This window comes from Corvus moneduloides, chromosome 11 (assembly GCF_009650955.1).
Source record: "Corvus moneduloides isolate bCorMon1 chromosome 11, bCorMon1.pri, whole genome shotgun sequence".
Lineage (NCBI taxonomy): Eukaryota > Metazoa > Chordata > Aves > Passeriformes > Corvidae > Corvus > Corvus moneduloides.
This window is the reverse complement of record NC_045486.1, coordinates 19,971,039-19,983,950: the sequence shown is the minus strand read 5'-3', so window position 1 is coordinate 19,983,950 and position 12,912 is coordinate 19,971,039. Positions and strand designations below refer to the sequence as shown.

At 45.7% G+C, this 12,912-nt stretch overlaps 1 protein-coding gene across 8 annotated transcripts in view; it reads left to right on the top strand.

The window, feature by feature from the left end:
- RAF1 (Raf-1 proto-oncogene, serine/threonine kinase) overlaps positions 1-12,912 on the top strand; it is a 66,213-nt gene that overhangs the window by 18,752 nt on the left and 34,549 nt on the right. For 5 of the 8 annotated variants that reach the window (XM_032121121.1, XM_032121119.1, XM_032121118.1 and 2 more), the window contains exon 1: positions 8,755-8,872. The exons of 1 other annotated variant lie outside the window; for it this stretch is intronic. The gene's annotated coding sequence lies outside the window, so the exon portion shown is untranslated. Of the gene's footprint in view, positions 1-8,106; positions 8,131-8,753; positions 8,873-12,912 lie in introns of those variants that run through there. 2 more of the 8 variants (XM_032121122.1, XM_032121120.1) reach the window with 2 other exon arrangements.

Below are 12,912 nucleotides of genomic sequence, written 5' to 3'. Positions count from 1 at the left end.
TAAACTAAATAAATCCATGATATTTTGTTGTGTCAAATATGAGAATGGATCCTATTTCTTTTCTTTACTCAAAGACTTCCTAAGGTTGCTCCAGAAATGGGAATTCCTCTTGAGTAGCTCTGTTTTATACAATCTCAATAATACACTTTACTCTGATAGACCTAAAAATCTGAATTTAGGCATTTGGTTGTAATGGAAATATCCTGAACCATCCTAGGTATAAGAAAAGCAGGAGTGACAATTTATTTCATTTTATAATATATTTAATTTATAATAATACATATACTGCATATTATAGTTAAAATATTATTAAATTTGCTTATAAAGCATGCAATTTTTATTTTGAACAAAACTATGTCTACAACCATCAATACTTCTTTAAGAATAAGTGCAGTTGACTGTTTTCAAAAGATAAGTGAAGAGGAAGAGGGCGAAAAAAGAAGGCAAATAATTTTGCTTGCATTCTTGTCAGCCAAAAGCGTGATCCTACTTGAAAACTTGATATATCAAAATCCATTTCTTGAGGAAATAATTTATTGCTTTGTACTGAATGTTTCACCCAAATATTTAGTAAAAATAGCCAATCTTGAAGTCTGAAAGCTACAAGAAGTTAGATAATTTCCCCAGAGAGTGCTGGGGTGAAGCATCAGAAGATTGCCTGCACCAACATATCTCTGGTCACACTGTTCCTCATCCACAAGAATAAGGTTTTCACAAGAGGAGGAGAAAATCCACCGGGGTTTATTCTCAAAAGACAGCCTTGAAAGAGGTGTATCTGTCAGGTGTGTCCTGGGGAGATGTCTCAGCCCTGAAGCTCCCCAGATGGCAACAACGCCTCGGAGTTTCACCCTCCTTCCCTCAGCAGAGCCTTGGCTTTCCTGGAATTCCAGAGCCACCAGAGAGCCCCAGTGCCTGTGCCACTGCAGCGACACTGCTCAGAATGAAGGTGATAGCGCGGGATCTGTGTAAGAACTGAAATGGGGGGATGCTGAAGCCATCAAACCCCAAGTTGGAATTATCAGTAAACGCATTATTACACACTGGCAACAAAACATTGCTATTCCTTTCCATCCATTCAGCATTGTATGTGATAAGAGGGAAAAAGAGCCTTTTATTCTAGAAGTTAGCGTGTGAACATAGAATCAGTTATTCTAAGTTACAAATACTTACTTTATGAAAAGCAAAGGCTTCAGCTTGGCTTAGATTTTGCTTTTTTGGGTATTTTTTGGCCTCGCTATCAAATTAAATGGATGTCTCAGCAATAATGTTCCAGCAGTTACTCAAGTCCTTATGTCACAGTTCCATTTATAGGGAGGGCAGAAGAAAGCCTTGCATAATTTGTTGCTAATGCAAAGCTTCTGTCTCCACCAGAAATAGGTTTGAGGGTGAGGAATGTCTGAATAAATGAATGTGAATACCTGTGAGTATTAGATGTGTATCTCCAAAGTATTAAAAGTACTCAGGTACAAGCAGACATGTCCACACTCATTTCTCTGCAGTTGCTGAGATTGAACAAATCTCCTAACGCAGCACACTGGGCTCCTGCACTGAGCTCCAGCAGGAGACTTGTATGTTTGCATTCCTTTGGCCTGATGTCTTTGCTAATTACTGCTCAAGTAATTTACTTGTTTTGCTCATAGCATTGTTTTGGGTTTTTATTATCTTGCAAAAAGAAATTAAAAAAGAAGTTCTTTCAAAAATAAGACCAAAGTGAACATCTTGTATTGGAGGCTTTAATCATAGTTCAGTAGACTTTTGTGTTGTAGCAGAAGCATGTCCTGATGTATATAATCAACCTGATTACCGCTGTCCAGTCTGAGAAATGAATGTGCAACAGCAAAAAAGGCCTCAGCAAATGAAACATCTGACAAAAACATCCCTCACCTTTATAATCAGACACCAAACGAGCCATATCCATGTGCAAGTTTTTAAAACATAGCATAGCTACACTGGTGTACCATGTTAGAGCTTCCCAGGGGGAATCTCCCAGTGCCTTGTGCTGGGACAGAACAGTGCTGACCCCTGTGAGGGATGTGTCCATCAGCCCAGAGGGAAATGCCCCCTGTGCAGCTCAGTGGAGCTCTGCCGGCTCCGTGCTCTGGACAGGGCTGGGAGGAACCTACCCTTGTGCAGCCACCAAGCCTCATCAGCTGCATGACCAAAATCCTGCCCTGCTGGCACATTTTCCTGAGTGAGCTGCTGCTGAAGGCAGGTGCTTGCAACATGAGTTTTAATTGTCCTAGCCCTCAAAGCACAAATTGCTCTATAGGACACGGAGGACAAGAATCAAAGGCCGGCTACAGCAGGGGTGTATTGCCAAAAGTAACGCAGCCCTTTGATCACCTATCTTTGTTTATCTGAATGTTTGAGATGAACTTGAAAGACAATGGATAAATAGGCTGCAGCTGAAAGCAAGATAGCTTTTTTTTTTCTTATTTTGCATTGCTTTTTTGTACCAGAATCTAGTTAATGAGAGTTGCATTTCTCTCAGCGCATGAATGCAGGCACATGGCTAAAATGGACTTTTGTCTTCTTGCTGCCTACATGAACCTTTGAGTGGTGCAGGTATTTATGACCTTATACCCACATGCTAATTCGTGTGTGTTATCTGGGAACAGCAGAGCTGCAGAGCAGTTGGATGGATTCACTGGCTGCTTTGGGTTTCCTTGTCTCTGGAATCTGCCTTTGATAAAAGCCGAGAGTGACGGTGGCAGGGCAGCAGTGAGGGTTTCTGTGCACAACACAAACACATCACAGGGAGAGCAGAAAAAACCACTTGGGCTTTTTGATGAAGAGACAGAACAAATATGATTCGTGAAGAGATAAAGGAAGGTTTGTGTGTTTTTCAGCTACAGTCTGCTACATGTGTGCACAGCCTCCCATCTCACCCTGTCACTACTCATTCCACACTCATGATTCCTCACAGAAAAATGAAATTTTGTTGTCATCCTGTACATTATTACAATGAACAACTGCAATTCTTCTGCTTGTAGAGAAACTAAATATTGAATGGAGTTCATTTACCACGAGAAATTGTCAATGCACAGCTTAATGCCACACTAAATAAGATGATAAATCCTTTATGTAGCTCTTTATCAGGTGTAATTGCTCTGCTGCAGAAGAGGTTTTTAGGGTATGTTCAGGCTGGGTTCTAAAAATGTTTGTCAGGAAAGAGCTATTTATGCTTTGTTATTTTTAAACTGCAGTACCTAGCTCTGAAGAGATTTTGTTGTGGTTAGACTTTTTCAGAAAGTCAAAATAAACCAAATAAACCAGTTTGGTTAGGTTTCAAAAATAGAATACATGTGTAAATCAAAGTGCTGTATTTATTGTCTCTGCAGTAGGAATGACTGTTTAAATAGACACAAATTATAGCCTAGATTTTAATTTTTTAAAAATATTTTCCTCTTTTTGGATCTCAAATAATGCTTATTCAGACTGACTCTTTATTCACTGTGCAGGTGGCACTCATCAGTTCAGCATCTCCACATGAAATTTATAAAACATTATTCTAAAATTATTTCCATGCTTTGATATTCTCAGTACCCAGTGCTATCCCAATTAACCTGGTACATTTGTCTTGTGCTCTTTGAAACTTCCTATGTTCTGAAAGGAGATTTACCCAGACTCTCAATCCTTTCCAAAATTATTTGGAATTTAACTGCTATTCCTCCAACACAGTCCCAGCTATGGGGAAAAACCAATTATGGTCATAACTGATAAAATACATCTGTACCTGTCAGCCACAGCTTCATAGAGAGCACTTTGAAGCCATGTGGCTTCAGGGATATTTTCTATTTGATTTTTCTCAGCTGGTCTGTACAAACAAATGGGGGCACCAAGGTGTGGGACAGCAGAGGACTCAGAGGATAGGGGCTGGGTCATGAGGGAAAATGGTTTGTGAGCAGGACCTGCACTTGACATCTCAGGTTTCAAAGCTCTGAGCAGCATTCTTGCATGTCACAGCTTCTTGTCACACCAGGAGAAAGTTAAATCTTGGTCATAAGTGCTGCAAATGACTATCTAAAATTCAGGAAAGCCGCTTAGCTCAGCCTGTCTGGAGAGGAGCCTGAGAGAACTGGCTGGGGGAGAGCAGTGCCTCTGAATTTTCCTAGAAGCAAATTGCATTTCACTGAAATTGGAGAGCCAGCAATGCTCTGCTGCACTGCACAGAACAAGGCCAGAGACACTGGATATCTGCAATACCATAAATGACAGCAGCAGCTAATGCAGGACTGGAAACTGCTGGAGAGTTTGTTGAAAATTCTAAGAATCTTTCATGTAAGATTATCAGTGAGGAAGGGCTAATATAACTTTATTTTTTCAGCAGGAGGTTGCTGTTTACTGTTTATAGAGCTGCACTCAGAATAATTTAATTACTGCAAGGCGTAATGAAAAGCTGTTTCAATTTTATTCTGAAGTGTTCCCACACCAACTGGTATTGAAAAGCTACATAATTGATGTTTTCATCCAACATATTTAATCTTAATTTTATAGAAAGACACCATATAAGTATGAACACCTAATAGATATAGTAAAGAGATGGAATTAATTCTAAAAGAATATACAATAGAGGACAATAGTCCTCTATGGAATAGTGATTTTTAGATAAACGTGTTTCTTAAATGAAAGCATTAAGGCAGTGAAAAGAAAGGGAAAAAATGAAGATACTAACTTCAATTTCTATACAGAATAAAGCAGTGAACAGATGAGGCAAAACTTGTTGGCAGCATTGTGAAGGCAACCATGGCCCAGTGACTTCAGCTGGGGGTGTAAAATGTAACAGAAGAACTTTGCAGGACAGCTCTTGGTAACTTAAAGTACTCAAACTGAATTTCCCCTGGAAGTAAATAAAGTGAATTGAAGCCATCTGTGCTGTCATTCCTTCCCACTTCAGTACGTGTGAGGTGTATCAGCCTGTCCTGTGTGCATGGCTCCACCTTACACCGGCATGAAGATTCATTGGGCAAGTCCTGGGGGTTGGGGATACACAGACCTGCACAGAGCCTGGCTGGCTTCAGTGGATCTGCTTCCAGAATCCAGCCTGTCAGGGAAGTAACAAAGTCACTGCAAGCTTCATTTATCACCAATTAGATAAAAAGGGAAGCTTTTGGAAGGAGCTGACTGTTGTGTGGTACCTATGGGAAGTCAGGTGTTATTTTCATGTGGAATAGAGAGACTCCCAAGATTTGGCTGAAGAGCTGCTGGACAGGGTGAGAAAGGCAAGCACTGTAACCAGCCCAACAGCAACCACCTTTAGCTGGATATGGATAAAGTAAAAAGTTGACAATTCGTGCAGGACAAAGCAACAAAAATAATGGTTTTCACTCCAGCAAAACAAGTGTACTGCACTGTTAACAGCTTCATATATAAGATGTCCTGTTGTTGTAAGGCAATTTATGCAATTTAAATTCTCAATGCATGAAAAACCCAAACTAAAAATTATATTCCACTCCCTTGAACACTTCAGTGACACAGGAAAATAATAAAGTCTTTCAGCTGGATGATAAAATATAAATAGTTTATGCATCATCATACAAATAAGGGATGCCTTATTTGGCTTCTCTTCTAGGTTGCTAATGCTTGATTTGTTCAAGGCCACTTTCTTCATGGTCTCTGTATGCTGGACTTCTTTTGTATCTAACTTGACTTAAATTTTTTCCTAAGCAATGTTCTCTTAGTTAAAAAAAAAAATTTATGCAGGAGTAAGAGAATAATTTGCAGCATAACCAAACCTTGCAGAAGGACAGTGCTTTGACTGTGGCTCAGAGGGAAGCACCCTGGATAAAATGGCAAAGTTTGTCTATAGCAGTCCTTGGTTTGAGGAGGAAGGAAGTAAGATTTGATACCCAAAATTCCATAATAAAGTGAGTATATGCATTTCTTCTTTTTTCCAGCCAGCATTCCACTCCTAATTTTTGCTGCTCATTCTTCTGAGGCTTATAGGTATTAAGGGTACAATTAAGGTTATGTGGTGCCACTTCAAACATATGATATTTTTTGGAGAATCCCCAAGTAATGACAGCCAAGTAGACTGGGAACACAGGAATATTGCAAATGGAAACACCACAAATAAGGAAAGGTTTCACTTTTCCATGCTCCTTTCCAGCAGGCAATGTGAAAACTCTTCTCAAAGATGGGGATCATCCCTCCCATTTTGGACTGGGAGGAAGCTGAGGTCCATGAGGCTGGGATGGCTTTGCCTGTGTGACAAACCCACTGGAGGAAAGGGAATTAATCCCCAGGGCTACAACCACCAGGCAGACTGGCCTCACACCTCCAAAGAATGGTGCTGTCACTGGGCCTAAAGCCCAGTGGTTCTCGTTTTCCTCCTAATCACGCCTCAGGCTGCTTTTTGTGCAGGTAGAAGACACCCCAGAGAGTGGAAATGTAAGATCTGATTATATGCCTGGACAAATGAAAGTCTAACACCCGGACATTCACACTTTAGACATCTAATCCCAAACATAAACCAGATCAACCTCGGGAAGAATGCTGGTAATTTTCAGTTTATTTTGGACAGTCTGTTCAGTTTTCATTTCCCTTCTACTTCAGTGCTGTAATGTTTCAGTTTCCTTGTTTGCTTTTCTGTTTCTTTCTTGCAATTATTGTCTTTCTTTGCATGTGCTGCATTGTTTAACTCGAAATTTGGCTTGCTTTCCTACAGATCTGTGTTTATTTGCTCCATGACTACAGCCCTGTTCTAGTCTTTTAAAAGAAGTTTAAAACTTTATGAAAGGTCTTTGTCGAAACCTCCTTTTCTTGAGGTGGTTTTTCCTGTCTTCTTTCCCTCTTTCTTTTCAAGCTCCTCATTGTACTTATATTTTATATTACAGTATTTTAAGATCCTTTTGCATATTTTGCTAGAATCTGTACTACTCGACCATATTACATGGACATGCTTAGTCTAAAACCATGTGAATATTTATTGTTCACACTGCTTTGAGTGTAGTTCTGTATTTTTTTCTCCTGGGCCGAGTTTTGCAGTCAGACATATGGATATGACTCCTGTTAAAGTTGCATAAATAAACTGGGTCTGTGCATCACGGGACTTGTTCAGTTTAAATGTGACATTGAAAAGTTACTCTATAAGAATTCGAAAAGAAAGATTCAGATTTTAAATTTTGCCATTGGTGGATACCACCTTGGTCTGGATTTGGCATTTTGATAGGTCTGAGCCCATGGCAACGGGGAAGAAGAAAATAAGAGAATAAGATCTTTTAATAGCTGGCATCTCCATGTGGTTTGTCTCGTAAAAGAGTGCTACAAAAGCTTAAGTATTTCTTTTAGCAATGTCCTCTAAATTGAAGGCATTATTAGACTGGAATCAGTGGTCACTTTCAGAGTATGTGGGAATCATGGTATTCTAGAGACATGGAAACTTCTGTTCCAGCCTTCCAGAGCTCCTGGTTGCCATCCCCATTTCAATCCCCTATGACTTGGCAACCCCACCTCTTCCTGGAGGTCACCAGTGCCTAAGGACTCTCTGTGTTTTGGGGTTATTTTCTTATTTGGTGCTTAGGAGAGGCAAACCCAACAGTGCTGCTTTTTCCTTGTCCTTGCTATGCCTCTCTGAGGTTAACGTGACTTCAGCTGAACTCGGGTTTTGGTTTCTATCAGAACCTTCTTCCGCAGAGAAATCCAAAATAAGGCTGAGAATTTTGCTGGAGGCTCTTTTTTAGAGTAACGCTAATTTAATTAACTTACTTAATGTAACTTACGTGACTGTAAATGCAAACGTGTAATGCTCTGTAAAAACAGTCCTAGGAGAAATGTTTTCCTCTGCAATGGCTATCCCGAGAAGCTGTATTTTGGGGTGATAATTTGTTTACTATTTTGATGTGCCATTCTGTATGTTTTCAAAGCTAAAATAAGCGAGCTAACAGCGAGCAGAGCCCTTTGGTATCCCTACTTTTCCATGGACGCTGTGGTGAGTAACACAGGGATTGCTGCCTGACAGCTGGTCGCTGTCTCCTCCAGGAAAAGAGCTTGCACGCTATTTTTTTTTATTTATTTTTTTTATTTCTCCCCAGATACCTTTCCCAGCAGCTCACACCCCACCCCTCAGCACGTACCGCCCCTTGGGAATTGCTGCCTGCTCCCTTCAGAGCCAGGGTTTGCTTTGCACAGGTAGGACGGGGCTTGCTTTGCCCAGGTAAGGCAGGGCTGGGCTGGCAGAGGTAGGGCAGGGTTTGCTCAGCTCAGGGCTCAGGGGCTCTGCTCCGGCAGCGCGGCCGATGCGGGTGTCGGACCCAGCCGGTGCCGGTGCCCACACATCGGGGCTGACGCGCTGCCGATGCGCCCCGCTTAATTAATTAGCTAATTAATTATCAAACTACTGAGGGACTCAGCCGAGGCAGGGCTGGTGCGGGTGCAGGGAGGCGGCCGGCTCTGGGAGCGGAGGGCAGGGGGTTGCTGTGAGGCGGCAGCGCTGCGGTTGCCTGAGGGGAGCCGGCTCTGCCGCCCCATCAGCGCCCGTTCCAGCCCCCGGCGCAGCGGCTACGCTCATCCCGCACTCCCAGGCCGGGTCGCGGGCAGGGCTGGAGGCGCAGCGGCGGCGGGATCCCATCGGGATCCCATCGGGATCTCCTCCTTCCCTCCCTCCTCCCTCAGCCGAGCCCGCGGCGTCTCAGCCGCTCCCAAATGGCGGCGGGGCGGAGCGGCCGATCGGCAGCTCGGCGCTCCCCCCGCCAGGCGGGGAGGCGGGAGCGGCCGGGCAGACGGGCGCAGGGACGGCGTCGAGCGCCGAGCGGGCGATGGGCGGGGATAAATGTCTGCCTGGGCGCGGGGCCGCCATTTTCTCTGAGGCGCGGAACGAGCGGCGCCGGGCGGGACCGGGGCGCGGGGGACCCGCCAGGGGCCCGGCACACAGGTACGGGTGGCCGGGGAGTGCCGGGGGCGAGCGGGAGAACCGCTCCCCGTATTTCCGCTCTTTGCAGTGCTCCGTTCCGCGCTGGCGCCGCTCCGGGCTCGGCCCCGGGCGCGCTGACCCGGCCGCCGCCTTGGCCGTAAGGGCGGGTGGCCGCTCGGCTCCGGCAGACACTGGGGAAGGAGGAGGAGAACCGGGCGGCTTCGGGCCCGCGGAGCTTCGCGGCCGGATCGCCCGGGCCGGGCCGGGGCTCCCGCCGCGGGGACGGTGCCGGGAGGGCCGGGGCGGGGCGAGGGTGCCCGAGGGTCGGGGGGAGCGGGACTGGGTTGTGGCCGCCGCCTGTCAGCGCCAGCGCGGAGCCGCGCGGGTGGGCCCGCACCGCCCGGGGAGAGCATCCCGCAGCCCTGGAGCCGTGCCCTGTGCAGGGAGACTGAGAGCGGGCATCCCGCACAGCTGGAACTGTGCCCTGTGCAGGGTGACTGAGAGCGGGCATCCCGCAGCCCTGGAGCCGTGCCCTGTGCAGGGAGACTGAGAGCGGGCATCCTGCAGCCCTGGAGCCGTGCCCTGTGCAGGGAGACTGAGAGCGGGCATCCCGCACAGCTAGAGCCGTGCCCTGTGCAGGGAGAGTGAGAGCGGGCATCCCGCACAGCTAGAGCCGTGCCCTGTGCAGGGAGAGTGAGAGCGAGCATCCCGCACAGCTAGAGCCGTGCCCTGTGCAGGGAGAGTGAGAGCGGGCATCCCTCACAGCTAGAGCCGTGCCCTGTGCAGGGAGACTGAGAGCGGGCATCCCGCACAGCTGGAGCCGTGCCCTGTGCAGGGAGACTGAGAGCGGGCATCCCGCACAGCTGGAGCCGTGCCCTGTGCAGGGAGACTGAGAGCGGGCATCCCGCACAGCTGGAGCCGTGCCCTGTGCAGGGAGAGTGAGAGCGAGCATCCCGCACAGCTGGAACTGTGCCCTGTGCAGGGAGAGTGAGAGCGGGCATCCCGCACAGCTAGAGCCGTGCCCTGTGCAGGGAGAGTGAGAGCGAGCATCCCGCACAGCTGGAGCCGTGCCCTGTGCAGGGAGAGTGAGAGCGGGCATCCCGCACAGCTAGAGCCGTGCCCTGTGCAGGGAGAGTGAGAGCGGGCATCCCGCAGCCCTGGAGCCGTGCCCTGTGCAGGGAGAGTGAGAGCGGGCATCCCGCACAGCTGGAACTGTGCCCTGTGCAGGGAGAGTGAGAGCGGGCATCCCGCACAGCTGGAGCCGTGCCCTGTCCAGGGGAGGATGAGCAGTGGGATGAGCATCCCGCACAGCTGGAGCCCTGCCCACAGCCGTGGCTGTGCTGGCCCGGTCTCCTCGGGTCCCCGCTGTGATGCTGTAGCTTTGTCACTCCTGCGCTTCCAGCGGGGCTCCCTGACCCTCCTGTTACTGTGATCCATAGTCTGCTGAACTGGGAGTAGAAAAAGCCTTTAGGTGTATCAGCACAACTGGATTCTTTCTGCTCGGGCATTCTTGGGTTTGAATTGCTTGCTTGATTATTTTTTTGTAACTGAAATTCAGTTAGAATTTGCTAGCAGGAGATTGTTTTGTGTCGGGATTTCTTGTAAGCTGTTCAGCCTTGCCAGGTAGCAGTGGTGTTCCTGCAGAGCCCGGGCTCCAGCCCTGTGCTCTGTCCTGCCTCTCTTTATCTGCAGCCTGACTGCACACACCAATAACCTGCCTGTCCCACTGCTGTGCCTTCTTCATCTTGCCTGTGACAGGCCAAATGACTTGTGTAGAATTGTTTTTCTTCCTAGCCTTGAAGTGACATCCATAAATGCAGGGACCTTAGCTGGCCAGTGAGACTGCAGAACCAGTTGCAGTGGGATTGCTGCAGCACAGTGTGTGTTCCAGCTGCAGCTGGAGGTTGTAGGTGTGCAAAACAGGAGGCTCTGTAGTGGTGTAAAACTCAGAATCTTTCCAAAACTGAAGCCAAGTTAAAATATTTGAAAATGTCGTTTATTTTAATGTTTCTGAAAAACCCAGCTCCAGATATTGCCTAAAGGATCACTGCATTGTGCTGAACTAGGATATCATTGGAATGGGCATGCTTATTCTTCATGACATGTCTGCAGTGTTGGTGCAGAAGGAGAGATTGAGTTGATGAATGTGAGAGTTAATTCCAGGCAATTCTCTTAAATCTCTTCTGGGGACACCCACTCAGAATGGAAGTGGCTTTAGTTTGGTTTGTCTTAATGAGAATTTTCTGCAGGCAAACCCTAAGGCTGCAATTAATCATGAAAGAGGTAGGGATCTCTGTGTATGCTCATGAAATGAATATGGTGACTGATTAATGTACTAAGCAATTTAATCTTAGATTATTAAATCAGAAGTGAAGTAGCATCATTGGGTTGGAGCATTGGTGCTTTCAGAGACCTGGAATATGTTTTTCATATGGTTTGTTGCTATTCTTACTATCTTCAGGACTGAACAACTTATTGTGCAACACTGCTGATTAACCTGCTTTGAAAGAAAAGCTGGAAGTGGAAGAAAAAATGCCTGTTTTTTCTTTTTTCCAAAGAAGATCTAAACATTTTTTTTCAGTTGAATTCCTTTTCCATTTTTTATTCTTAACCAACAGTGCATTCTGTTCAAATTACATATGAAGTCACTGCTGTCTCAAGGGCCTGAACTTACTACGTCTTATTAAAATAACTCATTTTCTAAACCACAAACATGACCCACGGAGATCATTGGTCAGCACTTCTTGGTACGCTAAATCAGCAGTAATTTCTTCTGGGACATGTACTCCCCTCCTCCCCCCAGATTATTTATGTGGCTCTTTGCACTGTTGGAAAACCAGGAGTTGAGAAGAAAACCGAGTTTTCCTTGCTGGAAAACATTAAATTCAGAGCTGTTGGTTTCCAATCTCCTGTAGGAGATGGGAACCAAAAGCTGTTAGGTTGAATTGTTTTATGTAAAGGAGCTTTCAGTCAAGGTTCAGTGCAGGAGTTGAGTTGATGCACTCACTTCTGTGTTCTGGATACAGGATGTTTAAATTGTTTTTATATTGCTAATTAAGTTAGTAGAGCAAATGAACTTGCACAGTCGAATTCAGTGCAGGGTGGTATTTGGGTCTCTGCTGCACACTCTGTCCTTTTCTGTGCTGCCAGAGTCGTTCCCTTTGCCACACCTCTGTCACACCTCCAGCACCCTTCTGCTCTTGCTTTAAACACTCCCCGGTTGTTTTCCTCCTCCCCTTCCCATGTTGTCACGTTCTTGTCCTGCCTCCCTGGGCTGCCAGCTGGGCAGGAGGGAGGGATTTCCGTGGATTTGGGCTCCTTATGTGGCGATGTGCTCCTGCTGTGATGCCCTGGCTGATGGAGAGCAAGGAATTCCTTCATACTTTGCCTTCCTATTTCAATATCCTGTGGGAATGTCCTATTCTTTGTGCCTCTGCTTAACTTTAGTTGAAATGAGAGATACCCCAGAGTTCTGGAGGAGGGGCAGGGCAGTTGGCTGCCACAATCACCTAACGCCAGATGCCCAGGGAAAGAAGATAATGGGGTTTGTGCGGCTGCGTTTCCAAAACTTTCATGGCAATTCAGGTAGAAATGAATGATTGAAAAGGATGATTGTGTTGTAAGAAATAAGTTCCTGGATCATCTTCTGAATTAGAAGCACTGAAATCTAAAGAGTGTGTAACGAAAAACAGTATTTAGAGTTCTATTTATAATAAAGCCATCAAATTGTGTAAGTCAAAATTATCTTTATTTGGGGAAGCAACAAAAGTCATCAAAACAAGATGAAAACTTGTGATTTCCCAGATTTCAAGCATGGTGATTGAAGCATGATTTCAGTAAGTTTCACTTAAGTTTAATTTGTAAACAGATGTTTACATCTACATTGTACCAGGTTTGATTGATTTTGTGTAGTTGCTTATACAAAACTCTTTGCTATTTTCTGGTATGAAATAATATCCGCTGTGTATTGAATAAGGTTGTGGAAACATTTGGTCAGCTCTACAAATTAATTGAGAGAGGAGTTGATGTAGCAGTAGGGACTTGGCTAAAAAGTCTAACTT